Source organism: Chenopodium album, chromosome 2 (genome assembly GCF_948465745.1).
Source record: "Chenopodium album chromosome 2, dcCheAlbu1.1, whole genome shotgun sequence".
In the NCBI taxonomy this organism is placed as follows: Eukaryota; Viridiplantae; Streptophyta; class Magnoliopsida; order Caryophyllales; family Amaranthaceae; genus Chenopodium; species Chenopodium album.
The window spans coordinates 8,138,895-8,158,351 of record NC_137835.1 but is presented as its reverse complement, the minus strand read 5'-3'; the positions used below and the strand labels follow the sequence as shown (position 1 = coordinate 8,158,351).

The 19,457-nt window shown below is 34.6% G+C and overlaps 1 protein-coding gene and 1 pseudogene across 2 annotated transcripts in view; both read left to right on the top strand.

Annotated features, from left to right (window-relative positions):
* The window catches only part of LOC145595143 (putative phospholipid hydroperoxide glutathione peroxidase), a 167,034-nt gene that overhangs the window by 47,938 nt on the left and 99,639 nt on the right, over positions 1-19,457 (top strand). The window lies entirely within an intron of this gene.
* Positions 11,700-13,685, top strand: LOC145582043 (cyanidin 3-O-galactoside 2''-O-xylosyltransferase FGGT1-like; annotated as a pseudogene). Its single transcript, XR_014099734.1, has 2 exons — positions 11,700-12,640; positions 13,103-13,685. The product of XR_014099734.1 is annotated as a cyanidin 3-O-galactoside 2''-O-xylosyltransferase FGGT1-like (transcript).

The window sequence follows — 19,457 nt, the reverse complement described above, 5'->3', positions numbered from 1 at the left end:
TTATTTTAACTAAATTGAAATTACTTTTAATGATCTGAACTTATTTTTACTGAACTGAAATTATTTTTACTGAATATTTTTTTTAAGGTGAAGTGAATAGGGCCTAAGCATGGTTTAGTTTTTTTGTAACAAGATAAAACTCATTTATGTCATTTATGGGAATTTTTTTTATTAGGGTAATATTGTATAATTACAAAAAGGAAGGGTTACCCTTTCAGTATTGCAATTGCTGAGTGCTACTATTAAGAATTTTCCTATCATTTAAGGATATATGCAATAATTAAGAGGTTTTTTTTTTTTTTTTTTTTTTTTTTTTTTTTTTTTTTACACTTGGAATAGACCTTATTAAGCTTTAATTTCCCTATAGACCTATTTATTCAAGCTATTTTGTTTATCTTTTTTTGTTTTTTAATAGCTACAGAGTCCAAGAGTCAGGGAAATAGCAGTAGAAGAGGTTTATTCCCTAGCCATATTATCTTCATACAAACAGTGGCAAATCAAGGAATTCTAAAGAATTTAGCCATTGAACAATAAGAGAAAAAAGGGTAGAAATAAGTTATTATGTATATTATCGTTAACTAATTAGCCTTTAAATTTTTAACTTTATTTTGTTTGATAAATTCTAATTTTACAAATATAGAATAATTTATATTCTAGTTATCAATACAATTAATATAATGATAAAAAAAAAATAAAAAAAAAAACTCTATATTCAATAATTATCTTTCAATGTACTCCGTTGTCTACGTATACTATAATATAAGTTTAAAAACTACTTTGTATTTGGTAATTTATACTATTACATACTATAAATTTTCCTAATTAATTTACTCATCATATAAAACTAATTACTCTGTAGTAAAAAAAAATACTTAAATATGTGTATTAAAATAAAAGTGCAATAAAATGGGAATAATTTCAACAAATAAAGTAGTTTTTAAGAATAATAAGCTATTCATTTAAAAAAAATGGTATCATATATGATGAATAAAAATAATTAAAGTATAAGTACTGTATATCTTTATAATTTAAAAATCATATATTTAAGTACCTGATTTTTCATAAATTAAATGAAATACTTTTAAAAAATATTTATTTGAATACATAATTAATTATGCAAACAGTGGTGGATCAAGAAAAACATTTAACGGGGTCAAAATATATTTGGAATATTTGAATCGTGTCTTTTGATAAAAATACATACAAGTAACTTTTATAGTAAAATAAAATAAAAAATATTTATTTTAACAGAAAAATTCTTTTTTTTTTTCATGCTCAAGTAGGGTCAACAAACCTCTTCAAAATTTTCTTTTTCCAACAATAAGAGGTTTCTTTATAAACCTCTAAAAAGGTGAGTTGAACCTAGAGCTGTCAATTCGGGTAAACGGGTCGGGTAAGAGTGGGTCAGGTCAATTCGGAATAATTTCATAACTTATGCAGGTCGGGTTTGGGTTGGGTCATGCTTGAGTCGGGTCATACTTATTATCGGGTTTAGGTCGGAACAATAACAGATCGGGTAACATTCGGGTCAGGTGAACAATAGGTCAAGTTTAATTCGAATTTTCACAGGTTAAAACGGGTTAGGGTAATTCTCGGTTCGAGTCGGGTTCGGTTCAAGTCAATAATTTGCGGGTTAGAATTAGGTCGGGTCATTCTCGGGTTTGAGTCATATTCGATTCCAGTCAATAATTTCCGGGTTATAATCAGGTCAGGTCATTCTCGGGTTCAAGTCGGGTTCGGTTCAAGTCAATAATTTGCGGGTTATATATAATTAGGTTGGGTCATTTCCGATCCAAGTCGGGTCATTCTCGAATTCAAGTCGGGTTTGTTCAAGTCAATAATCTGCAGGTTACAATCAGGTCGGGTCATTTTCAAGTAAGGTCATATTCGGGTTCAACTAACTATAAATAGATAATTATCATATTTATCAAGCTAATTATTTCCTTTGACTATAATATATATGGCAATATACTAGGGAACTATAGTCTATAATTTAGGAAGATAATTATCTCCTTTGACCATACAACAAATATATACTATACTTAACTCTTAAATTTGAGGATGATGCTCCTTTCTTTTGCTGGCCTGGACCGACTTGGTCGATCTCCCTAGACAAATGCTTTGATCAACAATAATAAGGTGGTCTAAATTGCATTTAAGGTGATTTAAAATCGGGTCAGAAATATGGGTTGAATTTATGTCCGGTCAATAACAAGTCGTGTTAGTAACAGATCGGGTTGATTTTTGGGTCGGGTAAGTAAAAGGTCTGGTAAAATTCTGGTCAGGTCAATAACAAGTCGGGTTTAATTTGGGTCAGGTCAATAATAAGTCGGGTTGATTTCAGGTCGAGTTTGTAACAGGTTGGGTTAAATTCGGGTCGAGTTATGAACGGGTCGGGTTGAATTCAGGTCAGGTTAGTAACAAATCGGGTTAAATTCAGGTTTTGACAGGTTAAAACGGGTTTAGGTCAATTTCGGTTCAAGTCGAGTTCCGTGCAAGTTAATTAAATTGGCCGTTGTAAACCGGTAAAATGGTCGTTTAAAGGAAAATTGGATGGTTCCTTCCACCCAATTGGATTCCTGGAGGGTATTAGGGACCATGATAAACATTTCTGCAATTTTAATTCCGAGCGAAAAAAAGTCAAAAATTTCCAAAATTGAATGCTGATGTCCACGTTTTTTGAGAAATTCTGGAGGTTTCGGGGCCTAGTGTAGCAAAGTCTTGAGATTTTAGAGAATACATCTGGTGGTCAAAAATGCCGTTTGGAGCCATATATAATCATTATATGTTGTCATAGATGTTCGTGGTTGCCTTGAGATGATGAAATAGGTGCAAGTTGTAAACTGGTAAATCGGTCGTTTAAAGGCAAATTGATTGGTTTTACCCACGCACCCAATCGGTGCAATTTTTTTTTTTGGGCCAAAAAATTCAAAATATTCCAAAATTGAATGCTAATATCCACGCTTTTTGAGAAATTTTGTAGGTTTCAGGGCTCGGTGTCGAAAAGAGTTGAGATTTTAGGGGATACATCTCGGGGTCATATAATTCTGTTTGGAACCATATATGATCATCATTATATGTTGTTATAAATGTTCGTGGTAGACTTGATTAAATGAAATCGGTGCAAGTATTAACCGGTAAATTGGTCATTTAAAGACAAATTGGATGGTTACACCCACCCAATTGGACTCCAGGAGGGTATTAGGGATCACGATAAACATGTAGGAAAATTTTATTTCTGAGCGAAAAAAAGTCAAAAAATTCCAAAATTAATAGCTAATATCCACGCTTTTTGGAAATTTTAAAGGTTTTAGGGTCCGCTGTCTAAAATCCTTGAAATTTTAGGAGATAAATCTCGAATTAATATAATGCCGTTTAGAACCATATTTGATCATTATATGTTGCCATAAATGTTCGTGGTAGACTTGATTTAATGAAATCAGTGCAAGTTGTAAACCGGTAAATTGGCCGTTTAAAGACGAATTAGATGGTTCCACCCACCCAATTGGACTCCCGGAGGTTATTAGGGACCCTGATAAACATTTTGACAATTTTTATTCCGAGCAAAAATAAGTCAAAAAATTCAAAATTGAAGGCTAATATCCACCTTTTTAAGAAATTTTGGAGTCTTCGGGGCCTGGTGTCTAAAAGTCTTGGAATTCAAGGGAATACATCTCAGAGTCATATAATGTCGTGGGAATCATATGTAATCATTATTTGTTGTCATAAATGTTCGTGGTAGGCTTGAGTTAATAAAATCGGTAGAAGTTGTAAACCGGTAAATTAGATGGTTCCACCCGCCTAATTGGACTCCCGGAGGGTATTAAGAACCATGGTAAACATTTCGGCTATTTTTATTTCTGGGGCGAAAAAAAGTCAAAAAATTCCAAAATTGAAGGATAATATCCTCGCTTTTTGAGAAATTTTTGAGGTTCCGAGTCCCGGTGTCGAAAAGGATTGAGATTTCAGGGGATACATCTCGGGGGGTCATATAATGTCGTTTGGAAACCGTATATGATCATTATATGTTGTCATAAATGTTTGTGGTAGGCTTGAATTAATGAAATTAATGCAAGTTGTAAATCGGTAAATTGGCCGTTTAAAGGCAAATTGGATGGTTCCACCCACTAATTGGACTCCCAAAGGATATTAGGGACCATGGTAAACATTTCGGCAATTTTTATTTCAAACGAAAAAAAGTTAAATAAATTCCAAAATTGAAGTCTAATATTCACACTTATTGAGAAATTTTGGAGGTTTCAGGGCCCGATGTTGAAAAGTTTTAAAATTTTAGGGATTACATTTTGGGGTCAAATAATGTCGTTTGGAACCATATATGATCATTATTTGTTGTCATAAAGGTTCGTTGTAGGTTTTAGTTAATGAAATCAGTGCAAGTTGTAAACCGGTAACTCAGGTGTTTAAAGGCAAATTGGATGGTTGCACCTAGCCAGGTGGACTCCCGAAGGGTATTAGGGACCATTGTAAACATTACGGCAATTTTTATTTCTGGGCGAAAAAAATTCAAAAAATTCCAAAATTGAAATATCCCCGTATTTTGTGAAATTTTGGAGTCTTCGGGGCCCTGTGTCGAAAAGTCTCAAAATTCTAGGGGATAAATCTCAGGATCATATAATGCCGTTTGGAACCATATGTGATCATTATTTTTGTCATAAATGTTCGTGGTAGGCTGGAGTTAATGAAATCGGTGCAAGTTGTAAACCGGTAAATTGGCCGTTTAAAGGAAAATTGGATGGTTCCACCCACCCAATTGGACTCCCGAAGGATATTAGGGACCATGGTAAACATTTCGGCAATTAGTTCCGGGCGAAAAAAAGTCAAAAAATTCCAAAATTGAAGGTTAATTATCTACGCTTTTTGAGAAATTTCGAGGGTTTCAGGGCCCGATGTCGAAAAGAAATGAGATTTTAGGGGATATCTCTCGGGATCATATAATGTGGGACATTTTAAACCATAAATGACCATTATATGTTGTCATAAATGTTCGTGGTAGACTTGAGTAAATAAAATCAGTGCAAGTTGTAAACCGGTAAATTGGTCGTTTAAAATCAAATTGGATGGTTCCACCCAACCAATTGGAATCCCGGAGGGTATTAAGGACCATGGTAATCATTTCGGCAATTTTTATTTTCGGGCAAAAAAAAGTCAAAAAATTCAAAATTAAAGGCTAATATCCACGCTTTTTAAGAAATTTTTTAGGCTTCGGGGCCCGGTGTCGAAACGCTTTGAGATTTGAGAGGATACATATCGGGGTCATATAATACTGTTTTAAACCATAAATGATCATTATATGTTGTCATAAATGTATGTTCATGGTAGGCTTGAGTTAATGAAATCAGTGCAAGTTGTAAACCGGTAAACTCACCATTTAAAGGCAAATTGGATGGTTCCACCCACCTAATTGGACTCCCATAGGGTATTATGGATCTAACCATGGTAAACATGTCGGCAATTTTTATTAACAAGCGAAAACAAAGTAAAAAAATTCCAAAATTTAAGGCTATTATCCACGCTTTTTAAGAAATTTTGGAGGTTTCGAGGCTCGTTGTCGAAAATCCTTGTGATTTTAGGAAATACATACATGTCGAGGTCCTATAATGTCGTTTGGAACCATATATGATCAATATATGTTGTCATAAATGTTCGTGGTAGGCTTGAGTTAATGAAATCGGTGCAAGTTGTAAACCGGTAAATTGGCCGTTTAAAGGCAAATTGGATGGTCTGGTTCCACCCAGCCAATTGAACTCTCGGAGGGTATTAGGGACCATGGTAAACGTTTCGGCAATTTTTTTTTACGGGCGAAAAAAGTCAAAAAAATCTCAAAATTGAAGGTTTATATCCACGCTTTTTGAGAAATTTTGGAGGTTTCGAGGCTCGGTGTCTAAAAAGCTTGAGATATTAGTGGATAAATCTCGGGGTCATATAATACCGTGGAACCATATATGATCATTGTATGTTGTCATAAACGTTCGTGGTAAGCTTGAGTTAATGAAATCGATGCAAGATGTAAACAAGTAAATTGGTCGTTTAAAAGCAAATTGGATGATTCCACCCACTCAATTGGACTCCCGGAGGGTATTAGGGACCATGGTAAATATTTTGGCAATTTTTATTTATGGGCGAAAAAAAGTCGAAAAATTCCAAAATTGAAGGCTAATATCCACGCTTTTTGAGAAATTTTGGAGGTTTACGGTGTCGAATATTCTTGAGATTTTAGGGGATACATCTTGGGGTCATATAATGTCGTTTTGAACCATATATGATCATTATATATTTTCATAAATGTTCGTGAAAGGCTTGAGTTAATGAATTGAAGAAGTTGTAAACCGGTAAATTGGCCGTTTAAAGGTAAATTGGATGGTTCCACCCACTCAATTGGACTCTCGCACTACTAGAAATGAGCCAAATACCGATGGCCAAAATTCATCGGTAAAAGTATAAAAAACCATCGGTATTTAATTTACCGATGGCTGCCATCGGTATTTGGCCATCGGATGACAATTTATCGGTAAAAAAGAAAATACCGATGGAAAAGCCATCGGTAAACCGGATACCGATGGTTTTACCGATGGCCAAAAACCATCGGATTTTTTTAAATTACCGATAGCTTAAGCCATTGGGATATTTTACCGATGGCAAAAACCCATCGGTATTTTCGATTTATCGATGGGAAAAACCATTGGTATTATTTTTAAAAAAATTAAAAAAAAAATAATACACCCCCTACCCACCCACTGCCCATACCCCTTACCCCTACCTTACATCCCAGACTGCCCACACCACCACCCAAAACCATCTACCGCCACCTCAAACACCAACCGACAATCACGACCACCCTCCGCCCTGGTAAAACATGCAAATCAACCCAGAAAACAAAAAACAACGAAAATCAAGAAAATAACCAAAATCAAACAATTAAATGAAAACAACAAAAATCAAGAATAATAACCAAAATCAAACCACATAATGCAAATCAAGAAAAATAGCCAAAATTAACCTACATACCAAAAACCAAACCAACTAAAAAAGCAAAATCAACCCACAAAATCAAAGTATTAAACCTACTAAATAACTCAAACAACCCACAAAATCAAATAAATAAAAAATAAAAAAAAAATCAACACAAAATCAAACAAAAATGAACATACCTTTAATTTTATGGCCAAAATTCATCTACTTAAGGTTTAAATGGTCATATTCGGCCATAAAAACTCTAGATCTGGAGTTTTTGTAGACGAATTTGACCAAAAAGACCATAATGTCGCCGAATTCGCACGAAATTCATCTACAATGACCAATAAAATCCACGAAGACCATGAGAAAAATAAACCGGAGGTGAGAAAAGAGGACGAAATCGAGAAAGAGAAGAGAAGAGAAAGATAAAGAAGAAGACAGGAGAGAGAGGAGTAGGTGTGTGAGGGAGGACGCGTATGAGAGAGAAGAGGAGAGGAGAGGAGAGAAGATAGAGGAAAGAAGAAAGAGGCGTAGGAGAGAGAAATAGAGAAGAAAGAGAAAAGGGGAAAGGGGAGCGCCCGGATTAGGGCTACTCTAGATTTTTTAATTTTGTAAAAAAACATTTTTTTAAAGAACACCGATGGCTTAAAGCCATCGGTAAAATACCGATGGTAAAATACCATTGGTAAATTTTTTTTACCGATGGCTTTTAACCATCAGAAAATAATTTTAATTTTCTTGTAAAAAAATAAGATTTACCGATGGATAAAAGCCATCGGAAAAAATATACCGATGGTCAGGCCATCGGTATTTTGAGAAATACCGATGGATTGAAAAAACCATCGGTAAATTATTTTTTTACCGATGGCTTTTATTGACCATCGGTAATTGAGCTTTTTCTAGTAGTGTCGGAGGGTATTATAGAACATGGTAAATATTTCGACAATTTTTATTTACGGGTGAAAAAAAGTCAAAATTTCAAAAATTGAAGGCTATATCCACGCTTTTTGAGAATTTTTGGAGTATTCGGGGCCCGGTTTCGAAAAGTATTGAAATTCTAGGTAATACATCTCGAGGTCATATAATGTCGTTTGGAATCATATATGATCATTATTTGTTGTTATAAATATTTGTAGTAGGCTTGAATTAATGAAATCTGTGCAAGTTGTAAACCGATAAATTTGTCGTTTAAAGGCAAATTGGATGGTTCCACCCATGCAATTGGACTCCCAGAGGGTATTAGGGATCATGGTAAAAATTTCGGAAATTTTTATATCTGGGCAAAAAAAAGTCAAAAAATTCCAAAATTAAAGGCTAATATCCACGCTTTTTGAGAAATTTTGATTGTTCGGGGCTCGGTGTCGAAAAGCATTGAGATTTTAGGGGATACATCTCGGGGTCATATAATGCTGTTTAGAACCATATATGATCATTACATGTTGTCATAAATGTTCGTGGTAGGCTTGAGTTAATGAAATTGGTGCAAGTTGTAAAGTAGTAAATTGGTCGTTTAAAGGCAAATTGGATTGTTCCACTCAACCAATTGGACTCCCGTGGAGTATTAGGTACCATGGTTAACATTTTGGCAATTTTTATTTCTGGGTGAAAAAAAAGTCAAAAAATTCCAAAATTGAAGGCTAATCTCCACGCTTTTTGAGAAATTTTGGAGTTTTCGAGTAAAGCTGTCAATTCGGGTAAACAGGTCGGGTTTAATTAGGTCGGTAAGAGTGGGTCGGGTCAACTCGGGTCGGGTCGATTCAGATTAATTCCATAACATATGCGGGTCGGGTTTGGGTTGGGTCTTACTTGAGTCGGGTCACGTCGGGTCATATATACTTCTTATCGTGTTTGGGTCGGGTTTAGGCCGGGTTACTAACAGGTCAGGTTACATTCGAGTCGAGTGAACAATAGGTCGGATTTAATTCGGGTTTTCACGGGTTAAAACGGGTTAGGGTAATTCTCGGGTTCAGTTCAAGTCAATAATTTGCGGGTTAGAATCAGGTCGGGTCATTCTCGGTTTTGAGTCGGGTTCGGTTCAAGTCAATAATTTGTGGGTTATTATCAGGTCGGGTCATTTTCAAGTCGGGTCAGTCTCGGGTTCAAGTCGGGTTCGGTTCGAGTCAATAATTTGCAGGTTATAATCAGGTTTGGTCATTTCCAAGTTTGGTCATTCTCGGATTCAAGTCGGGTTATGTTCAAGTAAATAATTTGCATGTTACAATCAGGTCGGGTCATTTCCAAGTCAGTTCATATTCGGGTTCAACTATTTATAAATATATAGATAATTATCATTTTTATCAAGCTAATTATTTCGTTTGACTATAATATATATGACAATATAATAGGAATTTATACTCTATAATTTAGGAAGATAATTATCTCCTTTGACCGTACAACAAATATATACTATATTTAAGGAATCTTTGTAAATTGCAGCCATTTAAAGTTCGTATTTTTCGAATTGCAGCCATTTAAAAAATAAATTGCAAATGGCAGCTCAAAAGTTTGTATAAATTGTAAATTGCAGCCCGATTCAATCTTTTCATAGGTTTACATGTCAAAAAATCTTCGGTTTTAGGGGCCAATTTAGTTCTTAGGCGTCCGAATTGAGCTCGAAATTAGCAAAAAAAAATAACGTTAGTGGCTCATTTTTACAATTTCCCATGAATCGATAAATTATTGTTACACAAAACGAGGCACTTACGTTATTTAAGGTGATTTTTCATTGCTTTACATGTCAAAAAAATTTCGGTTAAAGTTTTAGGGGCCATTTTAGTTCTTAGGGGTCCGAATTGAGCTTGAAATTAGCAAGAAAATAATGTTAGTGTCTCATTTTTACAATTTCCCATAAATGCTTTGATCAACAATAATAAGGTGGTCTAAATTGCATTTAAGGTGATTTGAAATCGGGTCCGGAACAATTTGGGTTGCATTTAGGTCGGGTCAATAACAAATCGTGTCGATTTTGAGTCAGGTTAGTAACAGATCGGGTTGAATTTTTTGGTCGGGTTAGTAATAGGTCTGGTAAAATTCGGGTCGTGTCAATAACAAGTCGGGTTGAATTTGGTTCAGGTTAATAACAAGTCGAATTGATTTTGGGTCGGGTTTGTAACATGTTGGGTTAAATTCGGGTCGGGTTAGCAACGGGTTGGGTTGAATTCAGGTCAGGTTAGTAACAAGTCAGGTTAAATTCGGGTTAAAACGGGTTTGGGTCAATTTTGGTTCAAGTCGGGTTCGGTTCAGATCAATAATTTACGAGTTACATTCGGGTCGGGTCATCCCCAGGTCAGTTCATGTTTGAGTTTGGGTCTCACATACTCGGGTCAACTCGGGTCTAGGGTTGGTTTCAGGTCGGGTTTGGGTCACCATTTTTTCGGGTTCAAATGGTTTTTTTAATAATCGGGTTTGAGTCGGTATTTCGGGTCGGATCAACTTTTGACAGCTCTAGTTAAACCTCATAACAAACCTCTTATTGCTAATCCATGCAACAACAAAAAAAAAAAAAAAAAAAACCCTCTTACGCTATTGCCGCCGTTATAGATTATAGTACTCACTCTTAGGGCTGTCAAACAAGTTGTGTCATGTCGAGTTCGTGTTCGTGTCGGTATTAAACGGGTTGAAAAATCCTTAACCCAAACCTAACTCGTTTATTAAACGGGTCGAAAACCCTTGACCCAAACCTAACCCGTTTATTAAACGAATTACCCGTGTAACCTTTTACCCTCGTGTTGTAATAAACTAATTAATATTCAATTCAAAAATAAGAAAAGTCTGATATCATTAATTCATTAAAGATACTACAACAGTTTAAAGCTAGTGTTTTAGAAAAAGGTACCACAAGGGTTTAAAGCTTTTCGCCAAATTAACCGCCAAAAAATTACCAAAATGTATAAATGGAGTCAAGGTAATTTACAAAATTAAAGTTTTGAATAATTTTTTTTTTGTTTTTTTTACTACGTACGTGTCGAGTCACTACAAGAAAACGGCTCTTTACCGACCGAAAGAATCAGTCGTTAAAACTTAAAAACCGGTTTGGATTGATGAGTTGTCCTTCAACTCATTTATATTCTCGGGTTATGCGTGTCGATTTCGGGTTGAAAATTTCAACCCAAACCTAACCCGCTTAATTTCTTGTCGTGTTCGTGTCGACCCAATTATGTAAACGGGTTGAGAATTCTTGACCCAAACCCGCTTATTTCGTGTCGAGTTCGTGTCAAGTTATCTTGTTGTGTCAGCTTTTGACAGCCTTACTCACTCAGCTGTATATGGTGAGTCCGAAACTCCGAATGCTAACACAATATATGGTGGTAAGGTTGTCTAGCTACGTACTTTAGATAAATTATCATAAATACTGCTTATTTATTCTCTTCTTATTCTCTTTTTTAAATTTTAATCACTCATCCGTATGGTGTTACTCTATTGATATTGACTAATTAATTGGGTAGCGGTGTATAAAAGTAAGATTAATCATGCCGAACGAAAAATTCAAAATGCTCAAATCATTAAAAGGCATTTTTATTGTCCTAAAAACTCAAGCAAATAAATTTCTATTCTACATGTCTACGTCAGTGCTGAGGTCCAAACTTTTTAATTAATCAAGTGAATTAATCATTGAGATACGCATATCTTTTCGTATAATTTCATACTCCATTACGGAGTATTATTCAAAATATATTTGCTTCATAAAAAATGGGATATATCTTATATGTATGAAATATATCCTTAACCACCTTTTCCAAGCAACAAAACAAAAAAATTTCAAGGAAAAATGTCAAAGATTAACGAAACCAATGGGTGTTTGCACATAGCAATGTATCCTTGGTTTGCTTTTGGACATCTTACATCTTTTCTTCACTTAGCTAACAAATTTGCACAAAGAGGTCACAAAATTTCATTTTTTTTCTTCCTACCAAAACCCAACCTAAACTTTCCATCCATAACCATCATCCCAATCTCATTACCTTTATCCCTATTAGTGTCCCACATGTTGACGGGTTACCTTTTGGGGCCGAGACAACCAATGATGTGTCTTCCTCGTCCTATCCACTCATTATGGACGCCATGAACTTGACTCGACCTGATATTGATTCAAAACTTGGTCTTTTAAAGCCGGACTTCATCTTTTTTGACTTTACTGAGTGGTTACCAGATATGGCTCGGAAGCACTCTGTAAAGTCTGTATATTATTCAACTATGTACGCGGTTAGTTTTGCTTATCTTAGCCCAATGGCTCGTAAATTACCACCTAAGTACTGCTTCAAGGAGGCTGATTTGGTCGAACCACCACCAGGTTTTCCATGCTCGGCTATAACATTAAGACCCCGTGAGGCCCGTGAGTTGGCATATATATGTTCAATTGAATTCGGAGGGGTTCCCTTGTTACAAAAAAATGCAACAAGTTTCAGAGAATGTGATGTTGTTGGTTCCAAGACTAGTTGGGAGATGGAAGGACCTTATTGTGATTTCATTAAGAAACAAATTAATAAACCAGTCCTTCTAACGGGACCTATGGTGCCTGAACCGCCGTTGTCTAAGCTTGATGATTCCTTGGATTGTTGGCTAAAGGGTTTTGGTCATGGTAGAGTCTTGTATTGTGCACTTGGAAGTGAATGTGTTCTTAAGATGGATCAATTTCAAGAGCTTGTTTTGGGGCTTGAACTCACTGGTATGTATATTGCGTGTTTTTGAAAAAACTATATACTATTATGTCAAAAAAAAAAAAAAAAAAAAAAAAAAAGAAAAGAAAAAACTATATACTACGTATGTACATAATAATTTCATACTCTTATTTCGTACATGACTAGTAAAATAATTTGCTTGCTTGGAATTAGTCAACAACTACATACATTGATACATACATTATTTAGAATCTACATACGTGTCATTAGAAAAATTTCCTTGGATAATAAGAATTTGATATAGTTGTTCCCAAAATCTTTTCTAAAATTGATTGGTTTATTGAAAGAATATGGTAGCAAACTAGAAGTAGTTTAATTATTAAATAATGTTGGAGATGTAGGCGGGATTAATGTAATTTATCAATTAACTACTACGGAGTAATTAAATAAACTAGCTACTGTCTTACTCCGTACTATTTTTTTAACAAAAATTTTTATTATACATGTAGGTAGGCCATTTTTAGCAGCATTACGACCACCTAACGGATGCGAAACAATTGAGCAAGCCTTGCCGGAAGGATACATGGAAAAAGTCAAAGGTGGAGGAATAATTCATAGTGGTTGGGTGCAACAACAACTGATCTTGCACCATCCTTCCGTAGGGTGTTTCGTGACACATTGTGGGGCGGGATCATTATCCGAAGCCATTTTAAGCGAGTGTCAATTAGTGTTGATACCTCAAGCAGTAGATCAATTTGTGAATGCAAGAATGATGAGCCTCGACTTGAAAGTAGGGGTTGAAGTAGATAAGGGAGAAGATGATGGATTTTTCACCAAACAAACTGTTTTCGAAGCAATTGAGATGGTAATGAAGCCAGAAAGTGTAGTAGGGAAAGAGGTGAGGGACAATCATACTAAATTGAGAAATCTGTTATCAAAGGAAGGGCTTGAGGACTCCTATATCGACAAGTTTGTTCAAAGTCTACAAGATTTGGTTTGAGTTCGGCTTTGTAATGTATCATAATAAAGTCTCGTGTTTTCAAATCGTTTGTTAGACTTGTTCAAATATTTGTCGCCTACGTGGCTCGACATTTGACGAAAAATTAGAATGCCAAGTGTCGATTTCTAGTGATCTGGCTGCATATTTCAACGCACACTACTAGAAAACAGCCAAATAACGACGGAAAATTTCCGTCGGAAACACTTTATTTTCCGTCGGAAAACTCGTTTCCCACGGAATTCCGTCAGAACTAGTTGTCGGAAAACATTTTGTAGGAAAATGGGCTTTTTCCGACGGAATTTCCGTCGGAAACACTATTCCGACGGAATTCAGTCCGCCGGAAAATATTTTCAGGCCCGAGAAAGTCCGTCGCAAGTTTCCTACGGACTGAGTTCTGTCGGTATGTTGCGACGGAAATTCCGTTGGAAACTTATTTTAAAAAAAAAAAAAAAAACGCCTCCCACCACCCCACCACCAGCCCACATCACCAGCAACCACCCCGCACCACCAGACCCCACTGCACAGCGACACCAACCACCACCACACTATAGCCCCGATCCCACCTTCAAACATCAGCACCGCACCCACCGCAGCCCCTATCCCACCATTAAACACTACCATCGACACCACCGACACCCACAGTACAACAGCCACGAATCCACCTTCAAACACCGCCACCGACACCCACCCTAGTCCCTTCCCACCTTTAAACACCACCACACCAAAAATAAACCCCAAAAAACACAAAACTTAGCAAAAAAAAACTAAAAATAACCCCAAAAATCGAAAATCAACCCAAAAATACGAAAATTGAGACAAAAAAAATCGAAAAACACCACACAAATAAATCAAAACCAATAGATCTACATATTTAGCAAGAATTTCATAAAAAAAATTTAAAAAAAAAACGATAATTAAACCACAAAAATTAAAGGAAATATATAATTATACAATCATCTAATAAAATTTATAAATTAACATTACAATTTCATAAAAAATTAACTAGATCTATGCGCATGTACGTGGTCGCCGTTCTTGTTTTGGTCGCCGGTGTTGTTTTAGTCGTCTTTGGTGTTGTTGTAGTCGTCTTCGTTGTTGTTGCTTGGTCTTTATGGTGTTGTTGTTGGTGGTGGTGGTAGGGGGTGAAAGAGGAGAGGAAAGGAGGAGGGATGAGAGAGAAAGAGAGGAAAGAGAAGACGAGAGAAGGGCGGACGGAGGGGATGAGGAGAGAGAAAGAGAAGAAAGGAAAGGAGGAGGGTTAAGGAGAGAGAAAGAAGAGGAAAGAGAAGTGAGGGGAAAAAAAGTGGCGGATAGAAGGTTTAGAGTTAGAGGTTAAATACTCCGAAATTTATTTTTTCCTTTTTTTTATAGTATATGTTCCGACGGATTTTTCCGTCGAAAATTACCTTCTCCGACGGAATATTCCGTCGGAATGTCCAATTATTCCGACGGATTTATGTTCCGTCGGAAATTTCCGACGGAATTTTTTAATTCGTCAGAATTGTCCGACGGAAATTAAATCTGTCGGAAAAATCGATATTTCCGACGGATTTTCAGGTCCATCAGAACTGGTCCGTCGCTATTTGACCTGATTCTTGTAGTGGCATATCGATGCAAGCTCTGATACCATGTTACATAGGCAGATTTGAAGAAATTGGAAAGAAATCAAACTTTGTATTTAAGGATTATAGAAGGATTCAATGATATGCTAGTCATTTTTGGTCTAATTAGTGACTAAATTCATTGTATCTGGTTCACTCTCATTCATTACCAGATTCGTTGTATATGATTTACACTCAAATTTATATAAACATATGTTTTTGTTCCTTTAAAAAAAATAAAAATAAAAAAAATAAAAAAATAAAAAATAAAAAGTGGTAATATATACTATCTCAAAGTTAATTTTTTTGACCTTCTTTCTAATGAGCATTATTCGAATGTGTTTTCAATCTAACTCTCCTAGTATATCAAAGAGTTTGAGTCGTGTAACTCTAGAGGTCGATTGCTACAAGTCTGTATGTACCCGTGCAGGGAAAATTCAATTTTATAGCCTTTGGATGTTGCACACCCAAACTTAATTAAAAACCTAACCATTTTAATTCAAGTGATAGCTACCATGATATTCTGCCTCCGCGGAAGATTTAAATATTGTATGTTGCTTCTTTGTCTTCTAAGAAATAGGGGCTAACCCTATAAAAACAAGCCACTCTATCAAGGAGCGACGAGTAAAAGGGTAAGCTGGCAAATCTGAATTACACCATCCTTCTAAAGTCAACTCACTATCTGCACGCAACAAAATGCCCTGACCTAGAGTGTCTTTCAAATAACGCACCACTCGAAGAGCTGCTTCCCAATGTTCAATTCGTGTCTCTTGCATGAATTGAGATAAGATATACACCGAGTAGGCTAAATCCGGTCGAGTGACCGCAAGATATATCAAACGCCCCACATGTCGACGATAAGCTTTGGGATATTTTAGGAAATCACTACTTCACTAGTGGCAATGTGGCACGGGCGAGCTTGTTAATTTGCTCGATTGGAAAACCAACAATCCTATTTTCGAAATAATATCCAATGTACACTTGTGTTAATATAAAATAAACCAGATGAGCTACGAGCAATCTTAGTTCCCAAAAATACTTGAGACCTCCTAGATCTTCCATTTTAAAACAGTCACAAAGATAGGCTTTAAAAATTGTAAGTGCAGCAGAATCATTTCCAGAGATAATAAGATCATCAACATAGACTAAGACATTAATTTGGACATTGCCTTTATTTAATATGAAAAGAGAATAATCTAAATAAGATTGAAGAAAACCATATCCTTTCAAAGCCAACACCAACTTTGCAAACCAACATCTAGGGGCTTGTTTCAATCCATACAAGTATACAACGATTTACGCAAGCGACGACACACCAAAGATGGATCCGAACTCTCAAAACAGAAGGTAATTTCATGTAGACCTCCTCATCTAGATCACCATGCAAGAAAGCATTATGAACATCCTTTTGATGCAATTCCCAATTCTTAAAAGCTGCTATTGCAAGAAAAGCACAAATTGTAGTCATCTTGGCCATTGGGACGAATGTTTCATCATAGTCATCGATACATGCTCGGTGATGATTACCGAATACCACTAACAAATGGAGTTATAAATCATTTATAATATGTTGTGTGTTGCTATAAGTAAAATTCTATTGTCAACAAAAAAAATAATTTTTTTTCAAAAGTAAATAATTTTAATTACATATACTTGTTTATCCTAAACAAATCTATCCAATCTAATCTAATGTGGCATCTAATCTAATCACAATAATATTTATTTTTCGCATTTAGGCCTTATACTTAGCGAAAAAACTAAAATGTACGGTCATGTGTAGTTGTCTCGTGGTCTGGTTGCGAGACCTAGCTACTTTATTTATTAGTGACTAGTTTTGTGCTCGGGCGATGCCAGAATTGTCCTAAACTTTTTAGCTTGAATGTTAAATAAGATCATATAACCCTTTTGATATTGTAAAATATTTAGACATACAATACTTACATTTATATAATAGTGTAGTTTTTTAGTTTTATTTGTACATAGATATAATGTTATCATTAACTTGATTTTTTTTTTATTGCACTTAAATTATTTCTAATGAACTAAAAGTCTTTTTACCAAACTAAAACTATTTTTTATTTCTTATTAAAACTTAATTTTATTGATTTTCTATCTTATTAAAATATATTATATGTGGTTCTCATTTTAAAGAACTTTTTAAAATGAATTTTATGAAGGAAATAGTACTGAGTTATAAGGTATATATTAAAAGTTATAATTAATTTTGTATATACTCCCTTCGTCCCCTTAATTATAGGTCTATTTCTTTCATTAATTACTCACGTAATAAAGAGAAATAGGCATATAACTAAGGGACAGAGAGAGTATGAAATATTAGAAGTATATAAATAATAAAAATATCATACAACCCTTTTATCTTAAAATCAATCCAAGATTTACTTACTTGGTAACCTATGTGTCACAATAATACCTATTTGTTGCCTACGTGGCTTGACATTTGGCGAAAAACTGGAATCCAAGTGTTGATGTCTCGTGGCCTGGTTGCATCTAACCTACATGAATTCTAACCTATTTTTTACTTTTATTTGTAAATAGATATAATATGATATTAAATTTTCATAAAAATAAATTAAAAAAATATAAATTTTATTAAAAAAAAAAAATACTACTGCATGACAACCGCAATACGTATCAATGCATCAATTTCGTTATCAATTCATCGCAACCAATTTTGAAATTGATACCATTCCAACCCATTTTTATCTTAAACATATCTAATAATTGTTGGAGTTTAGGTAAAAAAAACTCCAAATAAATTGTGATTCAAAAGAGTTAATTTCTCCTTTGTCAAATTATTTCTTATAACTCCCTAAATTAAGGCAATACAATTTCTTATTTTATGCTCATTTAGTCTGACTTTTGGATTAATTGAATTATTTAATTAAATGTTAGCCATTTTTTATCTAATTAGTGACTAAATTCATTGTATCAGGTTCACTCTGATTCGTTACCAGATTTGTTGTATCCGATTTACACACAAATACTATATAAACATTTTTTTTTTCATTTTAAAACACACGCCTGTAGGGAATAATTTCAAGCCTTTAAAATCCCACTAGCTTGAACCCCACTGTGATCATACACTAAAGTACGGTGGCGTCCAAAAGGGAAGAAGATAGAGCAAAAGAGTCGCCAACAAGTTTTTTAGGAACTTGTAAACCGTTCACGAGGTGAAGGTTACACCCCTTAACGATCCAAGAGATCGTCAACTCCATAAGGTCTAGAACCAAATAAGGGTTCGGGGATGAAGGTACAAATCCAACCTAAAAGATATTGAACCTGCCCTAATAATAGGCCTCTACTTTATTCTGATCGTATTCATGTGCGCTTTCTGATTAACATGCAATCAATAGGTTAACCCTAAACCTGTTTAATCTATGTTGGTTGAATATTAATGCACAAACAAACTATTATTGGCGATCACTTGAATTATAATCACATTAACCCTAACAAGATTATTAATTATCTTATTAAGCGTGATTACAAATACCAATTCCCTTTAAACATGCATAAAAGGTGTGATCAAGCAATAAATATAAATAATCAAGCAACACAATAAAAAAATCAATATCATGAATAATAATATCATAACAATAAAATAATCATCATCAAAATAATAATAATAATATTCATATTCATGTTCATGTTAATATTAAAGCATAATAATAACAAGATCCTAGGCATGATACTAACAAGATTAATAACAAACCCTAGCATGTCACTAAGCAATAAAAATCAAATATTTAGCCCTAACATGATACTAACATAAATAAATATTAGGAAGAGAATAAAAGGCATCGCAGGAATCATATTTAATATTAAAAATACCCTAGACATGATACTAGGAATATCATAATAACAATATAAACATGATTCTACATCATAATATCAATTAAAAACCATTAAAGTACTTACTTTGATGCCTCGTACCTCTTTCTAATAACAAAATACACACGTTAGTAACTTCAAGGAAAATAATAATCAAAACAATTAAATTAAATAATTGAAAGAGAGATTTGGGACCAAACCCTCAGAAATTAAAAACTTTCACGTCTAGGGCGAAGGCAACTTCGAATATGGCTAGGTGTTTCTAGATCTTGTGAATGCGGAATTTTGTATGTAAAAGCAAAGTAAGAAAGAATTGAATGTTTAAGAGAGATGAATTATTCAATTGGTGAATGAATGAATGTAGATGATGATAATTGGTGATGATTGGTGAATGAAAACGGAGTTTTTAATACG